Here is a 12,536-nt window from a genome sequence, read left to right as displayed (position 1 = left end):
TGTGGTTTAATGCCCCATACGACAGGTAAAGGTATTCCATACTTGGTTTTGCCTTTCAGCCTTAATGGTTCTATTTGGGCGTATAGAACGATGTTCATCTATGCCCATAGTGTCTATCCCCTACGTTCACCGAAAGACAATCCGAAGAATAGTGCTTTAGCTAGAGGCATGGTCGATATGGTTAAAGGGACTAATGCCGTTGAGACTATTCCGAAAGATGAGAAACAACTCTATAGTGGTTGGGACGTTACTGGATATGGAGTTAGTCTGAGTGTTAACCAGCGAGCGAAAAGTTCTCCACCAATTTGGATAGTGCCCCATCAGGGTCGCTATTGTCTGCAGGGTAATGGCAAGAATCCGAAAGCTCAGCTAGGGAAGAGTGTCTGCACTGACACCTATGTGTTTACGTCTCAGACTTCCCCAGCATTTCTAGCTGCTAAGGGTACTTATTTTGTTTGTTATGAGAAAGCATATACATGGTTGCCCCCTGACTTTTCGGGCACATGTTTTGTTTCTTTCCTGTTGCCTCCCACTTTTACAGCTGCGGCAGATTACCATAAGACGAGAGTTGCTAGAGGTGTCTTCAGTCAGGAAGAAACCGCAGGGCAAGAGTTGGGAGATTTCTTTAAGGGTTTTCCGCCGTTCTGGGGACCGATGGCTAACAGCAGGAACATTCGCCAGTTGATGAGAGTGGTTGAGTCCACCATAGTCGAAACTGCCGGTGCCCTTAGTAACTTGACTGCTGAGCTCCAGTCGGATAGACTTATGACACTTCAGAATAGAGTTGCTCTTGACGTCATACTTGCAGACCGAGGTGGAGTATGTAAACTGATTCAATCGAGCTGCTGCGTTTTCATTCCAGACAACGCTCCGTCAGTCTTCCAGGCCATTTCCAAGTTACATAAGATCTCCGATTCTGTCCATATAGACAAAGGAGATTGGTCGTTGATGGGATGGTTCTGGGGATTGATATCTACGTGGGGATGGAAAATTCTGATGGTCATTGGGATGGTCTTAGCTATCCTTTTCCTGTTCTGTCTCTGTGTACAGTGTGCTCCTGCTATTTGTGGTCTTTGTGCTACTTTTTGTGCAAGGAGACCTGTCCAGAGGGAGGTACTAAGTACTAGGATGATGCTACAGCAACATATTGATGATCTGATGAAAATAGACCTAGATTCAGATTGACATGGGTTTTGGTTTGTTGCCTATGTAATGGCAAAAGGAGGGTCTGTAGTTCCGTAGTTGGAGGGTCTGAGGTTCGGGCAATAAAGGTCGTCGGAAATAGACGATTTTGGTGTCAGCGGACCGCAAATCATGAGTGCAGTGTGTACGAGTGTTTTCGCATTAAATCGATCGATGAGAACACTACGTATTCAGGGATTTTGTTTGAACCCTCAGGTTCCATTTTGTGGACGGCAGCCATTTTGTGTGGTTGCCCTCACATAGGCCGATGACTGCGGCCGAGCGAGTCCTTGGGACACGTACACCTTAGCTGACTCCTGAGTGACCTGGCTGAACTGACTCCCTTGCCCGAGGCTGACCTCGCTGAGCCAGTTCCTTGTTAGGCAGCTGGTCAGATAAAGATCAAAGAGCAGGACATTGCCGAATTTACAGTACACTGCACCCACCCTTCTATCTTGCTTCCAATCTGTTTCTGCTCCTTCCTTTACGACATAATCACTGATTTGGGTTAAGGTTTGATGATGGGTTTGTCCGGCCTGATCGAACAGGAAAGTTGGAATTTGCTTGGTCATTTCTGGTGGGCTGGACAACGGAAAATGGGATTGTCGTCATGCGCTACTTTTGAAATGTCACATTGTCATTGGTCAATTTGTGTGTAACCGATGCTACTTTGGAATGTGATTTTTGGCATAAAAGACCATGCTCCGCTCATTGAAATTGTGCAGTCTCTAGCGAACCACCCGTGTTGTGCTTCGTAGATCTCTGTTCCTGGTTGCAGCCAATAAACTTTGGTCTTTGACGTCATCGAGAAGTGTCCTGTGACTCTGTTTGCCAAGGCAGGGGAATCCGAAGACTTTGAGCGTTTTCCCTGGCGCTGCTGGGTTCTAAAACCCGGTTCTTCAGTATGGGGAGGACGATGTGTTTGATTCTTTTCAAGCATTTTGAGGGGAGGGGGTCATTGTAATGGTTATGTCTGTAAAGAAGGCTGAGAATTCCTCACAGCTTGGTTGGGTTTTTATAGATTCCTGAGCAGATTTGGCCAAACTATTGGATTATTGTGTTAACATATTGAAGAGTTCCTGAGGTCTGTTTTTAGCATTATCCATTTCAGATCTAAAGAATTCCTTTTTGGACCTGGGAATGCTTTTGTTGTAATTGTTTCTAGTTTTCCTGAGAGTTTTTAGCTGGGGGGATGGTGGGTGCTGTCTCCATTTCCTTTCAGCTAGACTCAGCTTCCACCTTTCTTCATTTAGTGTCCCATTAAACCAGGGATTTTTATCTTTTTCTGGACACCCATCCCAATTAAGGTACAGTGAAGACCTGACGGTCCCCTGGGGGTCCCACTCAGAGCAAGTGTTTCTTAATGCTATCAGATAGGCGGAATGCTGTGGGCGGTGGCAAATTCAGCAAACGCCTGCCAAGTATCCGTCAGTAGATCTCCACCTCTATAATCCTTGACAACTATTAGTATTTGGAGGTACAACGTTCAAAACTGGGCTTTCGTGATCCGGGCTCCATACTGTCCTATAGTTCCTATGTGACTAAAATAGCTCAATTAAATAAGGTATCAAGCTACTTTACACCAGCTGATGCTTGAGACCCCTCCCCACTCCGCCACCTCTGATGCAATGAAGGCCCTAGCCAAAGGAGACCTCCTCTCCTCTCTATAAAAATTTAAAAAGGAATTACGAGGTGAACTGAAAGTGTATCTCCGCGCCTCCTTTAAAACCTTCAAAACTGATGTTAATGCCAAGCTAACATCACTACAACAAGATGTGGACTCTGTCAGCACCTGAACTTGAGTCTCAGCACAAAATGCCAGAGACTGGAACAGAGGATGGGCTCTATTGAACAATTTGCAGAGCAATGATGGACCCAATTAAAATTCACCCTGTTGATTTGGAGAATCGTTCCTAGAGAGACAATATCCGGCTACGCAACCTGGCTGAGGGAAATGAAGGTCTGGATACGGAAGCTTTTGTAATAGGCTTGTTCGCCAAGATACTGTGGGAAAACCATGTTGAAGTGAGCATTTGGCTTCCCCTAGGAGGGGGAAATGTCCCCAAGACATTCTGGTGAACCTGCATTCCTTAAAAGGTAAAGAACAGATTCTTCAAGCTGCTCAGAAGCTAGCAACTGTTTCTTTCAATGGAGCAATATGTTCTCTCTTCCAGGACATGTTCCCTGCCACACTATTTTGTCGCCTACAATTTAAACCAGTCACAGACAAACTTTGCAGATATCACATCTGATATAGATGGATCTACCCCTTCAGCATCTTCTTTGAATATCAAAACAAGCCTCATCATTGTACAGAACTGGACAAAACCATCTCCCTGCTGGGGATACCGTCCGCTGGGCACCACAGTTTGGCTGGAGAGATAGACACCACATCTTTGTGTTCTACGAACACCTCTACTACAGGACAATGACAATCACAGTGGGGAACGAAGCACCAAGGGAAATGTAGGATTTAAAAGAAAGTAGTAACTGGCATGCTATATTCCTCAGCTACTGACTTATGTAAGATTCGATCATCCCACCTTGTTATCCTTGTACTGGAACTCCTGAACTGTGTGTGAGGTATACTTCAGAAGATGTAGAGACAATCAATGAGCAACGGACCCTCGGACAAAATCTGGGGTGCAGCTTTGGTGGCATGCCTGCTGGATGCTCTGCCGCATCACCAATCCATTGCTGGTTGCCAGACTACCTTAATAACTAAGGGCATCCTCTAGAATACTACAGCGGTTCTTGACCTGACTGCCTCAGTCTATTATGTTCAGTATAATCTTAATTGATTGTTCGGTAACTAGGTTTCCAGTTTTGTTGTTACTATGTTTATGGGGCATATTACCAACAAGTAGCGATATTTATCGCTAAATAGGCTTAGCGATAACTTTTTTGTTGCTGCCTATCGCTGGAAATGTTAGCGGAGAAAACATGCTATTAGCAACGTTTTTCTCCATTGTGCTAAAATATCCAGCGATAGCGGCGAAATGCGTGAATATCGCTGAGAATACAGCGATATTCAGGCATTAGCGACGCATTGCTCTTAGCCATATTATCCACCTCCCATTGGATAACATGGCTAAGAACTGGTCTGTACAAAAAGGGGGTGGTAATGGACGGAGCATCTGAACCAATCAAACACTCACACCCAGTCAAAAGATCTGGGTTTAATCCATCACCGTTCTTTAGCCCACTCTGCCACCCCAGTTCAGACATGGCTATATGCAAATCAGTCTGACCCTGTGCCTCATGGGAAGAGTCCAGCCCAAACTGCCAAGCCATGCCTTCCCTGGACCGGAAACAAGCGTCCGAGGACAGGTTTCTGGCATTCCAGCCGTCTTCAGCCCGGCTTGCTTGAATCCAGTGGCAACGTGTGTAAGGGACTCACGTCTGAGCATACCCTGCCACACTTATGGCGGCCAAAAGCGGTACAAAAAGGGGGTGGTAATGGACGGAGCATCTGAACCAATCAAACACTCACACCTAGTCAAAAGATCTGGGTTTAATCTATCACTGTTCTTTAGCCCACTCTGCCACCCCAGTTCAGACACGGCTATATGCAAATCAGTCTGACCCTGTGCCTCATGGGAACAGTCCAGCCGGAACTGCCAAGCCATGCCTTCCCTGGACCGGAAACAAGCTTCCGAGGACCGGTTTCTGGCATTCCAGCCATCTTCAGCCCGGCTTGCTTGAATCCAATGGCAAACTGAGCAAGGGACTCACGTCTGAGCATACCTTGCCACACTTATGGCGGCCAAAGCGGTACAAAAAGGGGGTGGTAATGGACGGAGCATCTGAACCAATCAAACACTCACACCCAGTCAAAAGATCTGGGTTTAATCCATCACCGTTCTTTAGCCCACTCTGCCACCCCAGTTCAGACATGGCTATATGCAAATCAGTCTGACTCTGTGCCTTATGGGAACAGTCCAGCCCGAACTGGTCTGGGCAGGTGTTAGTATTTGGACATATTCGCGCTTAGCGCGAATATTTCCAACTCTATGCCTGCCTTGCTAATAAGCGATAGCGACGTTAGCGACTGTTTTCAGACGCTAACTGGTTGGGTACGCCCACTTTGACATGCAAAGCGGGCCCCAAACCGCTCGCTATCGCCTAAAAGCTGTCGCTAACATCAGTTAGCGACAGCTTGCTAATAGGGTGATAGAATTATCGCCCTTAGTGGCCGAAAACGGCTGCTAAATCGGCGATAATTGCCTATCGCCCACCTTGGTAATATGCCCCTATGTTCTTAGTGCATGAGTGGGTGGGGTATGAAGAGCTGGGGGCATCTGGAGGGGTTGGGTTGCAGCCAGGAACAATGGAGAAGTTTGAGCCTAGTAGAAGAGTACTGGGATTCTACTTCAGCGAACATCTAACACAGACTGTGACGCACAAAGATACTATACTATACCCATGGTATTGAGTGAAATATTATGGAATATTAAAGGTCTTCACTCTCTGGCTAAACACCACAAGCTGTGGAAATATATATTTGACAGGAGGCTCCATATCATAGCCCTTAAAAATTCATATTTGAAATGCAGTGATGATCACAGGCTAAAACATAAAGCGCATCCCCTGATATAGAAATCATTTGCAAACACTAAACACAATGGAGTTGCCCTCCTCTTTCACTCTTCCCTAAAGTTCTAAATTATTGGCAGTGAAATGGATAAAGAGGGGATGATATTAATGGTCAAAGGCAGTGCTTAATTTTGGAGGCCACTGCAGCTTGTACCACCTGTCGTCGCTGCCAAAGCAACTACTAACCATCTCTCTTGCCTGTAAGTGCGACAGTTCAGATTATTCCAGGTCTCCAAAGATAAAGGAATGGCTGGGGAGGCAGGTATTAGTAATTTTTACTGTATATTGTATTCATAAACTACCGTTGTTCTGCTCATTTCCAAACTAGATGAGCAGCGGCACCATTTAGCAGACCTCATAAGGGCTGGTGTAGGCAATTAAGTGCTGGTGCTGAGCACCGGAATCCACCGGGTCATATTAACCGCATCGCTGCTGCGGCGATTTTTGCGCTGTGCGGCTGTTTTCCTTTTCCCGCGATACATGACGAGCTCAGCTCGTCATCAGCACACGCCACCCGTGGCTGATGACGAGCTGCGCTCGTCATCAGCATCGAAAGGGTTAAGCACTGGTCAAAGATTACATTAAGGGAAGACTCTGCACCCAATGCAGGACAAGCTGAATTTGTCCAATCTGTGCTCTCTCTTCAGAGTGGTTTTGCAAAGGGGGACATTATTTTGTTGGGGGACTTTAACTTAACGTAGGGTCTAGCCGTTGATTGCACTCACACTCATATGCTTCTAAACTGGAAACTTTTCCAAAGCACTGAAGCACGCCATCCTGCACTTAGGCTTAATAGATGGCTGGAGGGACATATATTCCACATCACAGGATTATAGGTTCTTTGCCAATACCCACCACACATATTCTCTGCTTGACTACATATTCATCACCCAATCCTTATAACACACCATTACTGTCTGCATTATTCCACCCTTTTGCGCTCTCAGATTATGCTCCGGTGGAGGTTATATTGAAGTGTCAGACCTCAAAATCCAAATTCCAAAGATGGTTCTTACCAGTATTGCTAACGAGGGGCCATCTATTCAGAGATGAACTCTGTAAGCCAATTAAGGAGTACTTCCAGTTAAACAACCCCCAAGATACAGATCCCTCCACCACCTGGGATGCTTTTGAAGCAATCCTTAGAGAGAAATGTATTTCCTTGCGGTCTACCATGACTCAGTAGAAGATCCGCGACTGGTTAGCTCTTGAGGCTGAACTCCAGTCTGTGGAGCAGGCACACAAAGATTCTCCCTCTCTACATTTACAAAGGAAGGGTACAGCCTTACATGGCAAGCTTAATGCTATCTACACAAATTGGGCAGAACTAACCTTAATGCTCCTTGAAAAAACATATGAACATGGGAACAAGATAGGCACACATCTGATGCAACAGCTCAGAGTTAAACATGAAAACTGCGTTTGGACACTGAAGAAACTTTCACTTCATAAGCCTTTTGAGATTTTTATAACCACTTAAACACCACAAACCTCACTGACGAGGAAACACAGTTGAAGTAGCTAGACGGTGCAGAACTCAGAGTGTCCACAGACTAAAATGAGCTCCTGGACTGCCCTTTCCGAGACGACGAAGTCCATACTGCCATTGACCTCCTTAAACTGCATAAATCACCTGGGCTGGATGGGTTTATGGCCCAGTTTGATAAGACCTTCAGCTCTTACCTGCTGCCACACCTTACTGCCTTATTTAATTACATAGCTGACTCCTGAGGTGTGACGCAAATCATGGGGGAAGCATTGGTGTCGATTATACCGAAAGCTGGGTAAAGATACCTGTTTCTGTACATCCTATCGCCTATTGCGCTGCTCCACCTAGATGCTAAACTCTATACTAAGATCTTGGACAATAGGCTGGAAGATATCATGCCAGCATTGATTCATCCAGATCAGTCTGGATACATTAAAGGGAGACAGACATATGATAATTTGCTGAGGGTGTCCACTTGGTGGAGAAAGCCACTAAAATATTTATTCCTGCTGTGCTCTTGGCATTGGAGGCCAAGAAAGCTTTCGACCGGGTGGGCTGGTCTTTCCTTTTTCACACAATACATCGATTTGGCTTCAGGAATGGTTTATACACATGGTTCATGCTAACTATGCTCATCCACTCTCACAAGTGGTAGTAAATGGCATTGCATCTGATTTCTTCAACTTATTACGGGGCGTGAGACAAAGGTGTCCGTTATCCCCACTTGTATTTGCCTACAGCATTGAACCCTTGGCAGCTAGAGTGAGAGCAGACCCCTCCATATATGGCCTATCTTTTAGCTAAGCAGACCACAATAGATATATGTTTACAGCTAATGTCACTCACGTCCCCTCAGACTTCTCTAGCAGCGTTAAAGCTGAACTTAATATTTATGAGACTGTGGAGAGTTTTCATATAAATCTCCACAGATCCTTCCTACCTAATTTAACTCTCTTCACGAGTGAGTGAAATCTACCACCTTTAAATGGGCCAAAAAAGAGCTGACATACCTTGGGATCAAAATTACTCTGAAAGTAGCTGATCTTTATAAAGTGCAACAACTCAAAGCAGAACTTAAACACTGGGCCCCTCTCTACTTATCTTGGTTTGGTTGCATTAACATAGTGAAAATTTCTATTCTACTGCAACTTTTGTACCTTTTTCAGGGTCTTACCATTGAATTGGACTTTTTCTCCTCCCTGTGTTTCCTGATCACTCGTTTTATCTAGCAGGGAACGCAGAGCTCGACTTCCATACAAAGTGTTAACAATGCCTAGAGTGGCGGGGGCTGTCCCTACCCAACTTTGCACTATATTATAAAGCATCTCAGTTGAGTGTTATAACTGAATGGTCAATGAGAGAATCAGATAAACAATGGCTCCACATGGACAGAGCAATGGTTGGCACATATATTTGGGACGTCCTCTGGAAACTCAAAGCAGACAGGCCACCTAATGCTTACTTAAGCATTCCCGACCAAGACTACCCTTAAAATCTGGGATGAGGCTTATCGCTCTGCTGGGTGGCCAACGTTCCGATCTCCTTACACCCCTATACACTTTACCTTAGCTTTCACACCGGCTCTGCTTCCAGGACCGTGTGACTTGTGGTGAGAGGAGGATTTCCTGACCATCCTCACTTTTGAACACTGCCATCTAGACATCCATCTCCCAGCCACGGAGAGATATCAATATACTAAACTTAAACATTGGGTACTCCAACCAGAAAATAGACTTGAGGCTAACGGAGACCTGTCCCCTATAGGAAAATGTTCACGGACAGTGGGTGGGCCACAGGGCAACATCTCTTTCCTCTATTCGCTCATAATCTCCACCACTCACACAACATGACCTCATCATATAGAATTTTGGGAGTGTACTCTAGAGGTGACTATAACTCCAGAGCTATGATGCAGGATTTGGGGATATACACCTCAATTCAACAACTCAGTAGGGCTGAGAGACGCACATTATAAAGTCCTTTTTAGTTGGTAGTTATATACTACGAAAACTTTAAAGATCTACTCAAATACTCCTGATTTATGCTGGAGGGGCTGTGGATTACTTGGAGACTTTAAACATATTTGGTGGGATTGTCGCATCATTATTCAATACTGGTCTGAGATACTAGATAAAAGAGGTTTTGGGATACCCGCTTCTGAACACTCTGGAATTTGCTCTCATGGGGTTTCGTGACCACTAGTGATCGATCTATCCTTGGCTATGTTTGGGAGCGACCAAGACAGTCCTGGCATGGAAGAAACCTGAAATGCCACAGTGGCATGCCTGCCTCTGGTAGGCGTTAACCATGGAGAGAATGGCCAATGTATTCCTAGAAACTTGCAAAAATGTTGAATACATTTGGGGTAAATGTAAATGTAAATGTAAATTGATACTTGTAAAGCGCACTACTCACCTGCAAGGGTCTCAAGGCGCTTGTACGAATACCGCTGTGGAATCCATCCTGGCTTTCCCTGTGAGGCGTCCACTCCTGGGCACCCCCAAGTTGGAGGCCAGGCATCCTTAGCGTTGTGGGGGCCGTTGTAGAGATTAAGCAAGCTGTTGCTCAGAGTTGCAGAGTGGGACTCCATGATTGGAATAGGCACCGAGGCGAGAATTATCAGGTCCGTGGATTTTTGAGCCCAAGACCCGCCGAGGCGGGGTATTGAACCCTGGTCCCGGGCCAGACTGCTGTTATTTGCTTTTCCCATGTGCACTAGAGCGCTTCACCTTTTCTACATCTAACACTCAATTCATATGCTGACCATCTTGTGGTCATGGGGATCTTGCTATACTATATCTCGCGGCCTGATAGTCCCACCATCCCAAGCGCCTTTGAAGCAACCACAACCACACTCATGCTAGTGTATTGTTTTGAGGGAAGGGGGTGTCAAATCTGTTAATGTCTTGTGTATGTATGCTTATTGCACTAACAGTGACATTGAATTTGCTTGGTCTCTCCAACTCATGTGATCTGTGAATTATAGACACTGTTTCTTTCATTTGCATTCTTGCAATGTACTAAAGGTACTAACTTTGCAAAAGTGGGCACTCTATGTTTTGCACCTGAAAATCAGTAAAGAAAGTTTGAGGGAAAAATTGTAAGAGTAAATTGCATTTGTAAATGATTCACAAGTCTACATTACCTTTGTGAGTAGACCCCCCTCAATGTCAACTATGAGACAGATAGTAATGACTTACTCAGTAGAGGGAATGAAAATGAAGGAAGACTGCCAGTGAGAGTGGGAGAGAGAGAGTAATTCAGGACTGGGCAAAGGAGATTGGGATGACAGACAGTTCATAATGGATGTGGTTGAAGACTTGGAAAGAGTATGTAGTAGGGGAAGAAAAGATAGGAGGGCAGGGAAGGGTTAAGACTAGAACAGACACAGTCTATGGCACATCAGAGTAGGGGAACACAATATGGTCTGGAGAGAGAAATTTGAGAGAAGAGAATGTTAGACAGAAAGAGGCCAAGCGATCGAAGGATAATACAAAGAAAGGGGCCGAAAATGGTGAACATAGGGAAGAAGGAGCAGGTAAACTAGATGTAAAGGATTCAAAGGTCATTGTAAATATCATTTGAATATATGTACCTAATGTTGACCGCAAATCAAAAAAACTCGGCAAAAAATTGTTGCTGTATTAAAGCTGTTACCCAGAGAAATATGTACGAAAGAAGGGTCCACAAAAGAAAAATGATAATTGGTATAAAGGCCAAATGTATGTACAACTATAGAAAACTGGACTATGGCCTTCTCTACACAAGACAGTGTAAAGTTTGAAAGAAAGCCACTGCACACTGTTTCACTATGGAAATCCATGAATGTAATAAAGCAAGGCAAAAACAAGGAGATGATGGAAGGAGTGCTGAAACTTTTCAGACACTCACCCCCAGTCACAGATCTGAGTTGAATCCGTCTTCTTTCTTTAGCTCACTTTCATCAACCCAGTTCAGACCCAGAAATATACAAATCAATCTTGATCATGTTCCTCATCGGAACAGTCCAGCCTGAACTGCCAAGCCAGGTCTTCCCTGGACCAGAAACAAGCATCCTGGGACCGGTTTCAGGGTAAGAACCCTCATCAGCCAAGCTAGCTTGAATCCAATGGCAAAGTGAGCAAGGGACCCACATCCGGGCATACCCTGCCATCCTTGGATGACCAAAGCAAACACAAGGAGATGGTGTTCGGAGCACTGAAACTTTTCAGACACTCACCCCAAGTGATGAGGAACAGGATCCAGACTGCTTTGCATATGGCTGGTTCTAAACTGGTGTGGCGAAGTAAGCTAAAGAACCATGAGGGATTCAACCCAGATCTGTGACTGGGGGTCAGTGACTGAAATGTTGTAGCGCTCAGTCCATCATCTCCTTGTGTTTGCTCTGTAATAAGGCAAGCAAATGCCAGGTTTGGAGGAACCACCTCACTAAGGTATGGTAAGAAGTGTAGAGCAAGGGAAGGAGAAGCAATCAGCATGGCTTGAGGTTAATTTGATAATGATTTATTATTATGTTTAATGGAGTCCACAGGACCATTGGCACTAAGAGAGAAAGTAAGAGGCTCATGCACAAGGCAATACCACAAATGTATGCACATATGCTCAAGGTTGTGTCGGAAAGCATGTGGTGTTGCAATTCACAATAACATTGAAAGGGAACTGAAGCAGTGAGAGAGAAGGAAAAGGAATAGCAGGGCGGCTTTTTCAAAAAGACCCAATACACAATTTGAAATACTAGTATTGGTCAAGCACCTGGACCACAACTCGGATACGAGATATTCCAATTTTATGGGCCAGTTTAATAGAGCATAGCAAACAATGACCAAAGGCAAAAGTGATGGGCTAAACATTTAAGCAGTGTTAACAGAATAAAATGAAAGATCTTGCAAAAATTGCAGAAGAGGACAAATGGAGAATGTGTGGTCCATTCTAGTTGAACTCTCTAATTTGTTCCCTGAGCATAATACCTAAGAAAAGGAGGGGAGGATGCAGATCATCACAAAATCTGTCATGGCCATAAGTGGGATCAATAAATAACTTCATAAGAACAGAAACTTGCACAGCACCGTATACCAGTGCGGACAAGGCATGTGCCATGGTGAGGAGATGTGGTCAATATGCAGAGATGACAAAATGCAATATAAAATCTGCCTTTTGATTGTTGCAGATACATTCAAAACATTTTGAGTTGAGACAAATGCACTTAGATATCATGATATTTATATAGTCAAGAAAATGCCAATGTGATGCTCAGTATTGTATGTTCTGC

Source organism: Lissotriton vulgaris, chromosome 9 (genome assembly GCF_964263255.1).
Source record: "Lissotriton vulgaris chromosome 9, aLisVul1.2, whole genome shotgun sequence".
Classification (NCBI taxonomy): domain Eukaryota; kingdom Metazoa; phylum Chordata; class Amphibia; order Caudata; family Salamandridae; genus Lissotriton; species Lissotriton vulgaris.
Note: the sequence above shows the minus strand (reverse complement) of the source record.